The 13,557-nt window shown below is 37.6% G+C and overlaps 1 long non-coding RNA gene across 2 annotated transcripts in view; it reads left to right on the forward strand.

Moving 5' to 3' along the window:
* Positions 1 to 275: 275 nt before the first annotated feature.
* Positions 276 to 13,557, forward strand: part of LOC108585962 — a 46,650-nt gene continuing 33,368 nt past the window's right edge. For both annotated transcript variants that reach the window (XR_001902591.3, XR_001902592.2), the window contains exon 1: positions 276 to 1,684. This is a non-coding gene — a long non-coding RNA (uncharacterized LOC108585962). The remainder of the gene's footprint in view (positions 1,685 to 13,557) is intronic.

The following is a 13,557-nucleotide window of genomic DNA, read 5'->3' on the forward strand; positions in this document are numbered from 1 at the left end:
CACTTTGGGAGGGGGAGGCGGGCGGATCATGAGATCAGGATATTGGAGATCGAGACTATCCTGGCTAACACAGCGAAACCCTGTCTCTACTAAAATTACAAAAAATTAGCCAGGTGTGGTGGCAGGCCCCTGTAGTCCCAGCTAAACTAGGGAGGCGGAGGCAGGAGAATGGCGTGAACCTGGGAAGCGGAGCTTGCAGTGAGCTGAGATTGCGCAACTGCACTCCAGCCTGGGAGATACAGTGAGACTCTGTCTCAAAAAAAAAAAAAAATGGTAGAGCAGAGACAAATGGGCAACCAAAGTGTATAAGCCCCGGACATTTACTTCCTCATGTCCCATCTTTCTAGCCTGGTGATGCCCAATACCATACCTCCTAGCCACATATGACAATAAGCACATGAAATATGGCTAGTGCAACTAAGAAATGGAACTTTTAATTTAATTTTAATTTATTTAAATTTATAAACTGAAGCAGAATGAAATGGTTTTTTGTTAAACACAACTTTATAATATGATCAAGATTACTTTTCGTTTATCCATTGAAAATTTAGCCTTCAAAGTAAGGGGTGCTGTAAGTATAAAACACACACTGGAGTTTGCAGATTTAGTATGCAAAAATATATAAAATTGCTTTAATAATTTCTATGTGATGACTAATTGAAATGATATTTGGACACAGCGGACTACACAAAAACATATGAAATTGACTTCATGGCTTCTTTTTTTGCTTTTTTAATGTAGCCACCAGAAAATGTACTATTAGATACATAGCATGTATTATTTTCCTATTGGATGGTGGTCCTCTAGCTCATCACCTGGTACATAGAAAGTGTGAATAACTAAGAATATTACATACATTATCCCACTTCATGAATTCTGTTTTATAGGTGAGAAAATTGAGGTTTAGGAAGGTGAAATTACATCACTATTACATAGCTGGTAAGTGATGGAGCTAAGATTCATATTTAGATTTGTTTCTCACTAAAGCCCATAACGAACAATTGATTGATTGGGACATTTACCTCCTTGCATTACAAAACTATTGCTCTAATATGATCAGAAATTTATTTTTTTTAAATACAGCCAAAATTGCCTAAGCAATGACAAACAATGAAAAAATTCAGGCAAAAGCTGGACAAAAACCCAATCTGGATTGTTTCCAAAACAGAATCCAAATTGTGCCAGTCAAGAATATGATAATGGAAAAACAAGGAGGAAACAACTGACAGGAACACAGAACAAGCAAAACTCAAAGGAGGCACTGGTTTAAATATTCCCCAAAGAACTGTCGCAAACATGTACCAAAACAATAACAATATTATTCATTTCTCACAGTTTTCTCATTTCATTCCTGAAGGAAGTTTTCCAAGCAATTCAGAGTCTTGGCCAACTGGCCTTCATCAGAATAATGAGTAGAGTATTGGTATATTTTTGGAATCTGAAGAATTGCTCCACAGGAGGCTAATTATTTGCAACTTGAATTTATACCCACTTCACATTAATTTCTGTATCTTGCCAGGCTTTCAAACTGCCTTTAGAAAGTAGCAGTGGCAGTGACATCCGACCAGATTCCTGATGCCGCTTCAGAGACACATTCTCATGCAGAAATGGAGTATGATCCTGTCATCCATTTTGGAAATCTGAATTTTTTTTCTACAACTATAAAATGGTATCAGTAAGGCTGGTAAGTGAGACTGGCTTAACAGTTTATCATGTCTTTGGAGGTGTTGATTCTTCAAGTATATTTCCTGAGCAAATAATCTAACAGTGCTGAAACTCTGTATCTGAGCTCTATAAATTATTGACCAGCACTATCAAGCTCAAATAAATCCCTTTGAACATTTTTCCCAACTACAAATACTCTCTCTCTCATACACACACACACACACACACTTGCAAGTATATCTTTGCACCAATATGTATCTTTACTTATATGGGTTTTGCTTTGCATTAAGACAAAAATACTTCTATGAAATAAATCAAGAGTATTATTTGAAATCAAATTACATGTCATTTTATGTAGTGATACTAGGTGAGCCCAGATTCTCTTTGGCAGTGTTAGCCCTATCCAGAATTGTAAAAATATGCTCCTCTTTCAAGTGGACTAAAATCAGTTTTCTTTCTGAAATCTAGAGTGTACCTACCCAGATGTAAGTCACACATGTGGTTAAGTTACATTTTCTCACAAGAATTATTTACATTTTCAGAAGAAACTCTTGAAGCCTGGAAAGATTCATGATACACAGGAATGAATATGTAACAGTATAAATTTCAGACAGACAGACAAATATCAGTGATAAAATATGAAAACAGAACTATTTCCTCCTCAAATGGTGTCATTTTGGCTGCTACTTACTCACAATGACAGTCCTGCTCTTCAGAATCCCACTTAGTTGGAAATTTACATGGACGTTTCAGTCCTCCAATCAATTTTCCCTCCCTTTTTCCTTCTTTCTTTCCTTCAAGGGATATTTACAGTGAATGCGACATATGTATTTCCTGCACCAAGCTCATGTGGACACACACCTTTTGGATGTGGGTTTAGGTGGTATGTATCCGCATAAGGAATGGTCAGAGTAGTCCAACTTTAAGCTGTTTGAAAACAATGGCAAATAAAGAAAAATAGATGCCCAAGCCTCTCTCCTTTCTGAGAGTTTCCCAAATATCCCTGAACTGAAGCTGGAATATTTCAGCTCTCTTTGAAGCCACTGCTGCTTGTTTTGCTCCTGCAGCTTTCTCCAGCTGCTGTCACATCTGTCTGAGATCACAGCAAGCTTGGCTGCTTTAATACTTTGGTATCTGTTATGTTAGCTCCTGCTGGAACCTGGCACCTCAACTCTTCTATCAGCTCAGATCATCGTCATTACCATCCAGGCTGACCTCAGTCTCAGCCAGCGGCTCTCATGTAGTCTCCCTGTTAGAGGCACATCTCGGGCAGTAGACAGTCACAAACTACTCCCCACGGCTGTGGGAAGAGGTTACATATGACTGCTAAGCTCAGTCATATTTTATCAAAGCCTTTGATCTCTGGTTTGATCTTTGCCAAGATCTGTGACACAAACAGGTCTTTGCTCACATGGCAACTGGTGCTTACTAACTCAGTTCCCTTTTTTTACTTTGAGCATCCTGCTGTCTGTATATTAATGCTGTCTAACACTAAATGAAAGGTCGAAGTAAAAATAGGCACTTTGTGATAGAAGACATTTTTCCTTTCACCCTATTGGCTTTTTCCAGGGCCCCACACTTTTGCAAAGCTTTTCTTTGTACCTGCCTGAAGGGCATCATTAGATCGTTTTCTGTCAGTTCCTTTTTTGTCTTGCAATAGACAAGTTTTAGAGGGACTCTAAGGTAAAATAATGTTGTATGTGTTGCACATTAACTTTATTAGATAAACATTTAATATATTAAACGGTTATCATGTGTAAATGAAAAATATTTTACCAAGAAATGACCCAAAACTATCTTTCTCTGTGTGTATGTGTATTCTGAATGGCTCTTGAAAAAAAAAAATAGTTCTGTTTAAAGGAATAATTAAAACGATTGTAATGAAGATAATTCTGAAAACCTAGAAATGAAAGAAGTCAGACACATTGGATGGGATGAGGAAAACAAAATCACTCAGAATATGAACACCCAACAGGGGCAAGGATTGTGCACTTGACTCCTGGGGAATGGGAAGCCCTTCTGGGATTTAAGAGTAAGAATGGAAATGCCAGAAGCACAGAATCATTTAAATAGTGGCAGTAGGCAGAAATGGAACAGATGAACCGCTTCAAGGCAGAGGGTTTCCATGAAGAGGATCATTCAGGTAAAGACTAGGGCAGCAGTGGAGGGGGAGAAAAAAAGCTGCAAATTTAAGTGAGGTAGCAAGATTTGGCAATCGATGTGGCAAACAAAGGGCAGGGATATTTAAAGCTCTCACAGGGAGTTTGAGTTTGGATGTCAAAGAGAAAGACTGAAACCCAAAGTTGCTGCCTCCTGTAAAATACTATTAAGGAGATAAAAACAGTGGGAAAGACATGTACAAAAATAATAATAACATCTTACCCTAGCTCCAACATCAGCCGTTCTGACCATCAGTGGGCCTTATTAAGCAGGTAAAAACGTTTAAAAAAAGACTGAAAGGCATTCCAAATTTAAGAAATCTGTAGTTTCAAATACATAAGAAAAACATGATCAGAATACAATACAAACAAAATAAAAAAGGCATTATCACACAATGGACCCAGGCAAGAGATTAAGTTACAGATTTGGCCACTGATTGACCCAGCTTTTTACCTTTTATTTTGCCATAATATAATGGGTTATAAACAAGAATGATGAATAAGAGCAACATGCAGTAGGACATTATAAACTGGACTTAATATCTGAGTAACCTGGGACTTATTGTCAGTTCAGCAGCTAATCACACGTGGACCTCCTGGCTTTCTTAACATCGCCTCACCTAATTGCTGTACCTCAGTGGCTACTGCTTCTCAGCCTTTCTCTTCAGCTATTTCCTCTGCTCAAAAATCTTAATTTTGGAGTATACTAGGACTTATTCCCCAGCCTTCTCTAAATACTCTCCTTTTTTAAGAGATACTGTCTTGTCCCATGGCTTCAAATACCATCAATATACAAAATGATCCTCAAGTTTCTATTAAATATTTCTAACTCTGAAATCCTCATTCAGCTCCAAGCTCATAATCTTACTGAATATCTCTATAAATATATCTAATAGATATCTCATAGTTAATGGGTTCAGTACTGAATTCTGGATTTCTCCCCAACCCATCTATTCTTTCCCCAGGCTACCCGTGCGTTTTAGTCCATTTTCACACTGCTGATAAAGACATACCCAACACTGGGCAATTTATAAAAGAAAGAGGCTTAATAGGATTTACGATTCCACTTGGCTGGGGAAGCCTCACGATCATGGTGGAAGGCAAGGAGGAGCAAGTCCCGTCCCGTCTTACATGGACGGCAGCAGACAGACGGAATGAGGAAAACGAAAAAGTTGAAACCCCTGATAAAACCATCAGATCTCATGAGGCTTATTAACTACCACAAGAATAGTATGGGGGAAACCACCCCCCATGATTCAAGCATCTCCCACCAGGTCCCTCCCACAACATGTGGGGATTATGGGAGTACAAATCAAGATGAGATTTAGGTGGGGACACAGAGCCAAACCATATCATTCTGTCCCTGGCCCCTGCCACATCTCACGTCTTCACATTTCAAAACCAGTTATGCCTTCCAACAGTCCCCCAAAGCCAACTCATTTCAACATTTACTCAAAAGTCCATAGCATGAAGTCTCATCTGAGACAAGGCAAGTCCCTTCTACCTATGACTCTGTAAAATCAAAAGCAAGCCAGTTATTTCCTAGATACAATGAGGGTACAGACATTGGGCAAATACAACCATTCCAAATAGGAGAAATTGAACAAAACAAAGGGACTACAGGGTCTATGCATGTCCTAAATACAGTGAGGCAGCCAAATCTTAAAGTTCCAAAATGATCTTTGACTTCATGTCTCATATTCAGGTCATGCTGATGCAAGAGGTGGGTTCCCATGGTCTCGGGCAGCTCCACCTCTATGGCTTTGCAGGGTACAGCCTCCCTCCTGGCTGCTTTCATGGGCTGACACTGAGTGTCTGCAGCTTTCCTAGGCACATGGTGCAAGCTGTCAGTGAATCTGACATTCTGGGATCTGGAGGACAGTGGCCTTCTTCTCAAAGCTCTACTAGGTGGTGCCCCAGTAAGGAATCTGTGTGGGGACTCTGACCCTACATTTCCCTTCTGAACTGCCCTAGCAGAGGTTCCCCGTAGGAGCCCTGTCCCTGCAGCAAACTTCTGCCTGGGCATCCAGGTGTTTCCATACATCTTCTGAAATCTAGACAGAGGTTCCCAAACCTCAATTCTTGACTTCTGTGCACCCACAGACTCAATGCCACATGGAAGCTGCCAAGGCTTCGGGCTTGCAGCCTCTGAAGCCACAGCCCAAGCTCTACATTGGCCCCTTTTCAACCATGGCTGTAGTGGCTGGGATGCAGGGCACCATGTCCCTAGACTGCACACAGCTCAGGGACGCTGGGCCTGGCCCATGAAACAACTTTTTCCTCCTAGGTCTCCAGGCCTGCGATGGGAGGGGCTGCTGTGAAGACCTCTGACATGCCCTGGAGACATTTTCCCCATTGTCTTGGTGATTAACATTCAACTTCTCGTCACTTATGCAAATTTCTGCAGCCAGCTTCAATTTCTCCCCCAGAAAATGGGTTTATCTTTTCTATCAGATTGCCAGGCTGAAAATTTTCTGAACTTTTATGCTCTGCTTCTCTGATAAAACTGAATACCTTTAACAGCACCCAAGTCACCTCTTGAATGCTTTGCTGCTTAAAAATTTCTTCCACCAGACACCCTAAATCATCTCTCTCAAGTTCAAAGTTCCACAAATCTCTAGGGCAAGGGCAAAATGCCACCAGTCTCTTTGCTAAAACATAACAAGAATTACCTTTACTCCATTTCCCAACAAGTTTCTCATCTCCATCTGAGACCACCTCAGCTCAGAACTTATTGTCCATATCTCTATCAGACTTTTGGTCAAAGTCATTCAACAAGTCTCTAGGAAGTTCCAAACTTTCCCACATTTTCCTTTCTTCTTCTGAGCCCCAAACTGTTCCAACCTCTGCCTGTTACCCAGTTCCAAAGTCACTACCACATTTTGGGGTATCTTTTCTGCAGCGACTCACTCTACTGGTACCAATTTACTGTATTAGTCTGTTTTCATGCTGCTGATAAAGATATACCCAAGACTGGGCAATATGCAAAATAAATTTAATTGGACTTACAGTTCCACATGGCTGAGGAGACCTCACAATCATGATGGAAGGCAAGGAGAAGCAAGTCCCATTTTATATGGATGGCAGCAAGCAAAGAAGAATGAGGAAGATGCAAAAGCAGAAACCCCTGATAAAACCATTAGATCTCCTGAGACTTATTCACTACCATGAGAACAGTATGAGGGAAACTGCCCCCATGATTCAATTATCTCCCACTGGGTCCCTCCCAAAATACGTGGGAATTATGGCAGTACAATTCAAGATGAGATTTGGGTGGGGATACAGAGCCAAACCATACCACCATCTCAGCTTACCAGCCTTACCATCAACCTAGATAATCAAGCAAGAATTTAGGATGCAACTTTGATTTCTTTCTTTCTCTCATCCCCGATAACCAACCCATCACATATCCCGTTGAGTCTATCTTCAAATATATCCTATAATCATCCATTTCTCTCAAATTCACATCTGTCACCATAGTCCATGATGTCATCACATCTCATTTGACTAAAACGGCCTACTAAGTAATCCTCCTTCTGCCAGATGATCTTTCAGAAATATCTATCAGATCAATTTCATGTTATGTATATGTGTACTATATGTAATATACATAACATGTGGTAATATAAGTACAAAAATGTTTCAATAAAATTTAGAATAAAAGGCAACTTACCAGGACCTAAAAACTCTCCATGATCTGGTTCCACTCTCCTCTTCAAGCTCATCTTGTGATGCTCTCTCTCCTGCTTATTCATGAGGCTTCAGCCACACAGGCCTTGGTTTTGCTTTTCTTCATGTGCTAAATCTTCACTATTACACTTGCTATTGCTCCATTTAAAATAGTATGTCCCATATCTTTGTAAGCCTAGATTCTCCTTTTCTTTCAGTTTGGTGTTTAGTGTCACCCCTGAAAGGACTTTCGTTAAACACCAAATCTAACATGGCCAATCCTCAACCATAGTCACTCTACCACAACCTCCTGGTTCTTACATATAGGTTCACCACTCTATTCTCAGCAGCTAGAAAAGTGCTTGGCACAATGTAAATGTCCCAGAAATATTTGTTACTTAATTAGTCTGGGCCTCAATTTTCTCATTTTTAAAATTAAAAGCTATATTAGATGACTCTCAATTTCATCCAGTTCTATCATTTATTTTAAATAACTTGAGCAGATAAAAGTTTTATAGACGGACTCCCAGGTTAAACCAATGTAGACATTTAATAAGTGTTTGCTAACAAATAAAATTATATCTAAGCTAGTATTTTGTACATATGTAAAGATGTAGTCACCAGAGCCTCTGACACATTGCTCTTTAGGGTTTAAAAGGGAGGTTTGATTTGCCTCCTATTAATTTAATTGAATTCACCAGAGTAAATGTCACCCCAGCAAAAACCTCGCAAAGACAGTGAGAGCTGACATCCAGCTGGTAGGCATTAGTACTACAATATGTGTTGTTCACGAGCAGCATCTTTTCGGATTGGTCAGTCTCTGTATCATATGGAGGTTAAATATTTTGATTCTCACACATCTCCAACCCATGACTCTATTTAAGCCTATCAGTTCCCAGAACTTATAAACAAGGATCTCAGCTAAGGTCTTTCAGTTAAGATTATACTAGGCAACAATGGGCACTAAGCCAATTTACTATTCTAAACCAAGGACCAGAAAAGAGTGCATGGAGAATATTGGTCGTATTTGTTTACAGCATATTTGACTTAATAAAATGAGCACCCAGTTTTTCCTAAAAGTTGATTCCCTATTGATGGGATTCAGTTTGTGGAGGTTTGTGGGGTTTTTTTCTTTTAATCTTGTTTCATATTTTTCTGAATTGAGTTTTGATGAGCCTGTACTGCCTCCTAGAAATACTTGCTCAAGTTATTACGCACTTGGTGGTATTACTTGTATCCATCGGAACCACAGCAGAGATGCATTTGAGAAAGTGATTTAAAGATGTTATTGCTTCCATTTGTTTATGAGTTTACTGAGGAAAGTCTGGGCATCATACGGATTTCTGCTATATCAAGAATTATTTTGTCTTTAAAAGTTCAAATGATGTTGTTGCATAATAGATGATTTTTTTTGGTGATCTTTTCTCGGTCTTCTCAAAAAATATTGGAAATAAATAAAATCTAATTAGAACAGGAAGACTAAGGAATACTTAGGCTCAGCATTTCAGTACAGCAATGAGTCAGCTTTATAATCATTTTAAAGTGTCAGAACAATATGTCTTCATATCATTACAACAACTTAAACATTAAATAGTATTCACTGGCTACTGTAAAATCTCACCATAAGTAAAAATTCTATTCATAATAAAATTTCTTCTTAAATATCTGGACTCATTAAAAATAAAACAGAGAATATATATTTTTAAATGATAGAAATGTACAATATTTTAAATGAAGCTTAAAGTTCTCAAAATTGTATTTCTCTTCAAGCCTTAAAAGAACATTGAAAATATTTTGAAAATCACTCATGAATCATGATTTCCTTTTGATGTTATTTATTAGTGAATAACATGTATAAGGTATCACTTTTCACTGTAATTATGTATCTATATCTTATCACGAATGGTAGATTGTGAGTTTCTTGGAAGAAGAATTTGGATTTCATTGCTCTGTACATGCCCCTATATTGCACGGGAACTTGTACATGACAGGTACTCAATTTAAATGAAGGTATGAAATTCACAATACTCTTGTTTTGCTTATGAAAAATTAATGAGGCTACTTTAATTCAGTTTTGAGGTTTTGACATTCAAGAGACATTGGCCAAACAAATCCCTTTCCCTAATAGGTATTCATACTTATATTTCTGAAACTGTTGCCATTACAAATAGCAATAACTTCAAAAACATCAGAAATAAATTGTGGCAATGCCAAACACTGAGATTCAGGGTAGACCCATCAGTTCACAGTTTGGTCTGAAAAACTTTTTCTACTTTAATAAAAAATAACCTATCAGGAAGTCCAAAAATGGACTAATTTTCCCAGTATCTTTGGTATTTGAAGTTAACATCAAACTAAAGCTCTCACAACCTCTTCAGACAAATGTTGACTCCCTGGTCCCATTACAGATCCAATGGGTTTCTCTATCATAAAACATGAACAGAGGTTACCTAAAGTTCTCATTTTACTATGTTAAGTGAGTAAGCCAAACTGGCTTAGAATGCCATTTTTTGTAATTGTAGAGAACGCAATAACAATAAGTACTTTGATTTCACAAATGTTAAATAGAAATGTAAAAAGTAAGATAAAATAAAATAAAAACCACTGTGGAAAGTAGAAATAAATAAATTGCTAAAGAATAGAGCATTATCTCCTAAAGTCTTCAGGAAGGGAGACAGAAAGAAAGGAGAAATTTTTTTAATAAAAAAGAATAAGGTGATATATTCCCAGGGATAAAGAAATTAGAAGACCTTAAAAAATGTTAAGGGGACTGACTATTGAAAAAGCAAGAGAATTTCCAAATGCTTTTAAATGACTTACAGGAACAAGCACACTTTAAAATACCTGTTAGAGAGATCTTACATGTTCATAAATAGGAAGACTCAATGTTGTCAAGAAATTAGTTCTTCCCAATTACTTCTATAGATTCAATGCAATTCCAATCAAAATCTCAGCTAGTTATTTTGTGGATATTGACAAAACAATTGTAAAATTGTTATGGAGAGGTAAAAAATCCAGGATAGCCAGCACGGTATTGAAGGACAAGAACAAAGTTGGAGGATTGACACTACCTAAATTCAAGACTACTATAAAGCTATAGTAATGAAGACAATGTGGTGTTGATGAAAGAATGGACAAAGGGATCAATAGAACAAAATAGAGAGCCTAGAAATAGATGCACGTAAATGAAGTCAACTGATTTTTAACAAAGGAGCAAAGGCAATACAATAAAAAGAAGTGTCTTCTGCAGATGGTGCTAGAACAACTGGACATCCACATGCAAAAAGGAAAAAAAAAGAATGTAGACACGGATCTTAAACACTTCATAAAAATAAATACAAAATGGATTCTAGACATAAATATGAAATGCAGAAGTATAAAACTTCCTATTGTTTCACATTGTTACAAGAATTTACAGTTGTCAATGTTCTGGTTTTTAGCCATTTCAATAGGTTTGTTGTAGTATCTCACTGTTGAAGTGAACCTTTTTAAAATATGCTTATTTGCCTCCTATGTTAAAAAGATAACATAGGAGAAAACCTAGAAGACCTTGAGTGTGGGAATGACTTTTAAGATACAATACCAAAGGTATGATTCATGAAAAAAAAATTGATAATCTAGAATCTGTTACAATTAAAAAGTCCCTGTGAAAAAGACAATGTTAAGAGAAAGAGATTGACATAAAACATTTGCAAAAGACATGCCTGATTAAAGATTTCTAGCCAAAACATACAAAGAACACTTAAAACTCAAGAATAAGAAAACAACCCAATTTAAAAAATAGGCCAAAACCTTAACAGACACCTCAACAAAGAATATTTCAGAGGCAAATAAGCATATTAAAAAAAGGTTCACTTCAACAGGGAGATACTACAACAAACCTATTGAAATGGCTAAAAACCAGAACTTTGAAAACTGTAAATGCTGGTAACGATGTGAAACAATAGGAACACTCATTCATTGCTGGTAGGAATGTAAAATGGTCCAGCCACTTTGGAAAAAAGTTTGGCAGTTTCTTACAATACTAAATGAACACTTATCACATGATTCAGCAATTCCACTCCTTGGTATTTACCCAGAAGAGTTTTAAACATACATTCACATGAAAACTTGCATACAGATGTTTATGGAAATTTTATTGATAATTGCAAAAACTTGGAAGCAACCAAGATGTCCTTCAGTAGGTGAATGGATAAAGAAACTTTAATATACCAGGCAATAGAATATGATATTAGTGCTAAAAAGAACTGAGGTATCAAGCCATGAAAAGACATGGAAGAAACTTAAGTGCATATTGCTAAGTGAAAGAAGCCAGTCTGAAAAGAGTGCATACTGTATGACCATATGAAATTCTAGAAAAGGCAAAACTATGGAGACAATAAAAAGATCAATTGTTACCAGGGGTTGGCAGCAAGAGGATAGGCAAAACTCAGAAATCAGTGAAACTACTCTCTGTGTGATGCTATAATGGTGGATACATGTCATTAAAAATTTGTCCAAGCCTATAGAATGTGCAACACCAAGAATGAGCCCGGGCGGGGCTGCAGTAGCTCACACCTGGGATTGGGCTGCGGTAGCTCAATCCCAGCATTTTGGGAGGCCGAGGCTGGCAGATCATGAGGTCAGGAGATCCAGACCATCCTGACTAACACAGTGAAACCCCGTCTCTACTAAAAATACAAAAAATTAGCTGGGTGTGGTGGCGGGCACCTGTAGTTCCAGCTACTCTGGAGGCTGAGGCAGGAGAATGGCCTGAACCCGGGAGGCAGAGCTTGCATTGAGATGAGATTGTGCCATTGCACTCCAGCCTGGGTGACAGAGAGAGACTCAAAAAAAAAAAAAACAAAACAAAACAAAGAAACAGAGTGAGCCCTAATGTAACTATGAACTTTGAATGATAAAAATGTGTCAACGTAGGTTCATAAATTGTAACAAATATACCACTCTAGTGAGAGGTATTATTAGCAGGGGAGGCTATGCATGTGTGGAGTTAGAGAATAACTGAGAAAATACTGTATCTTCTGAATTTTGCTAACCTAAAACTGCGGTTAAAAAACAACAAAAAAAATTAAGCATTTTAAAAAATTACATCTTTAATGAAAAATGTGAAGATAAGAGGTTTTCATAGCAACTCTTTGAATTTAGGATATGAACATATAACTTTGTCTACATCTATATACATATAATGAATTGAAAATTAAATATGTGAAACTATCATTTATACAGTAAATTTTCAAATTTTATTTGGTGACATTAGGGAAATGCAAATTTAAAACCACAGTGAAATACTTCTATACACCTATTCGAATATCTAAAATTCAAAAGACTAATAATACCACAGGTTGACAAGAATGTGGAACAATGAGGACTCTAATTCATTGCTGAAGAGAATGCAAAATGGTACAACCCACTTTGGAAAACAACTTTACAGTGTCTTATAGAGTTACCATAAGACCAAGTAATTCCACTCCCAGAAATGAAAACATTTGTCTCCAGAAAGATACGTACACTGTATATGAATGTTCATAGAAGCTTCATTCATATTTACTCAGTTTCTGCCCTAGTGGGTATACCAAAGTATATTTCTAACATTAATTCTTATGATTAACATCAGCGTCCACCAGTTACCTCTCCACAGGATTTCTCTTACTTTAGATGCAACCTGCATGACTTAAGAGTTATACACATTTATGAGAGGCTGGCTATAAATTCAAAGGTTCCCATGACTTTCTCACTAATTTACAAAACAAAAAGCCTCACAAAACTCACTAAAAGTACTATACTTACAAATAAGGTTTTATTATAAAGACTATGCTCAAATAAAAGAGACTCATTGGGGAAGGCATGACTTCTCTCTGTGCGTCAGAGCGCATTGCCCTCCTGGCATATCAACGTCTTCACAAAAGACGCTACACCAAACCTTTAGACCTTTTTTTTCTTTTAGATGAAGTCTTGCTCTGTCACCCAGGCTGGCGTGCAGTGGCACAATCTCGGCTCACTGCAATCTCTGCCTCCCGGATTCAAGCAATTCTCCTGCCTCAGCCACCAGAGTAGCTGGGATTAT

The sequence above is a fragment of the Papio anubis genome, chromosome 3 (assembly GCF_008728515.1).
Source record: "Papio anubis isolate 15944 chromosome 3, Panubis1.0, whole genome shotgun sequence".
Taxonomy (NCBI): Eukaryota; Metazoa; Chordata; class Mammalia; order Primates; family Cercopithecidae; genus Papio; species Papio anubis.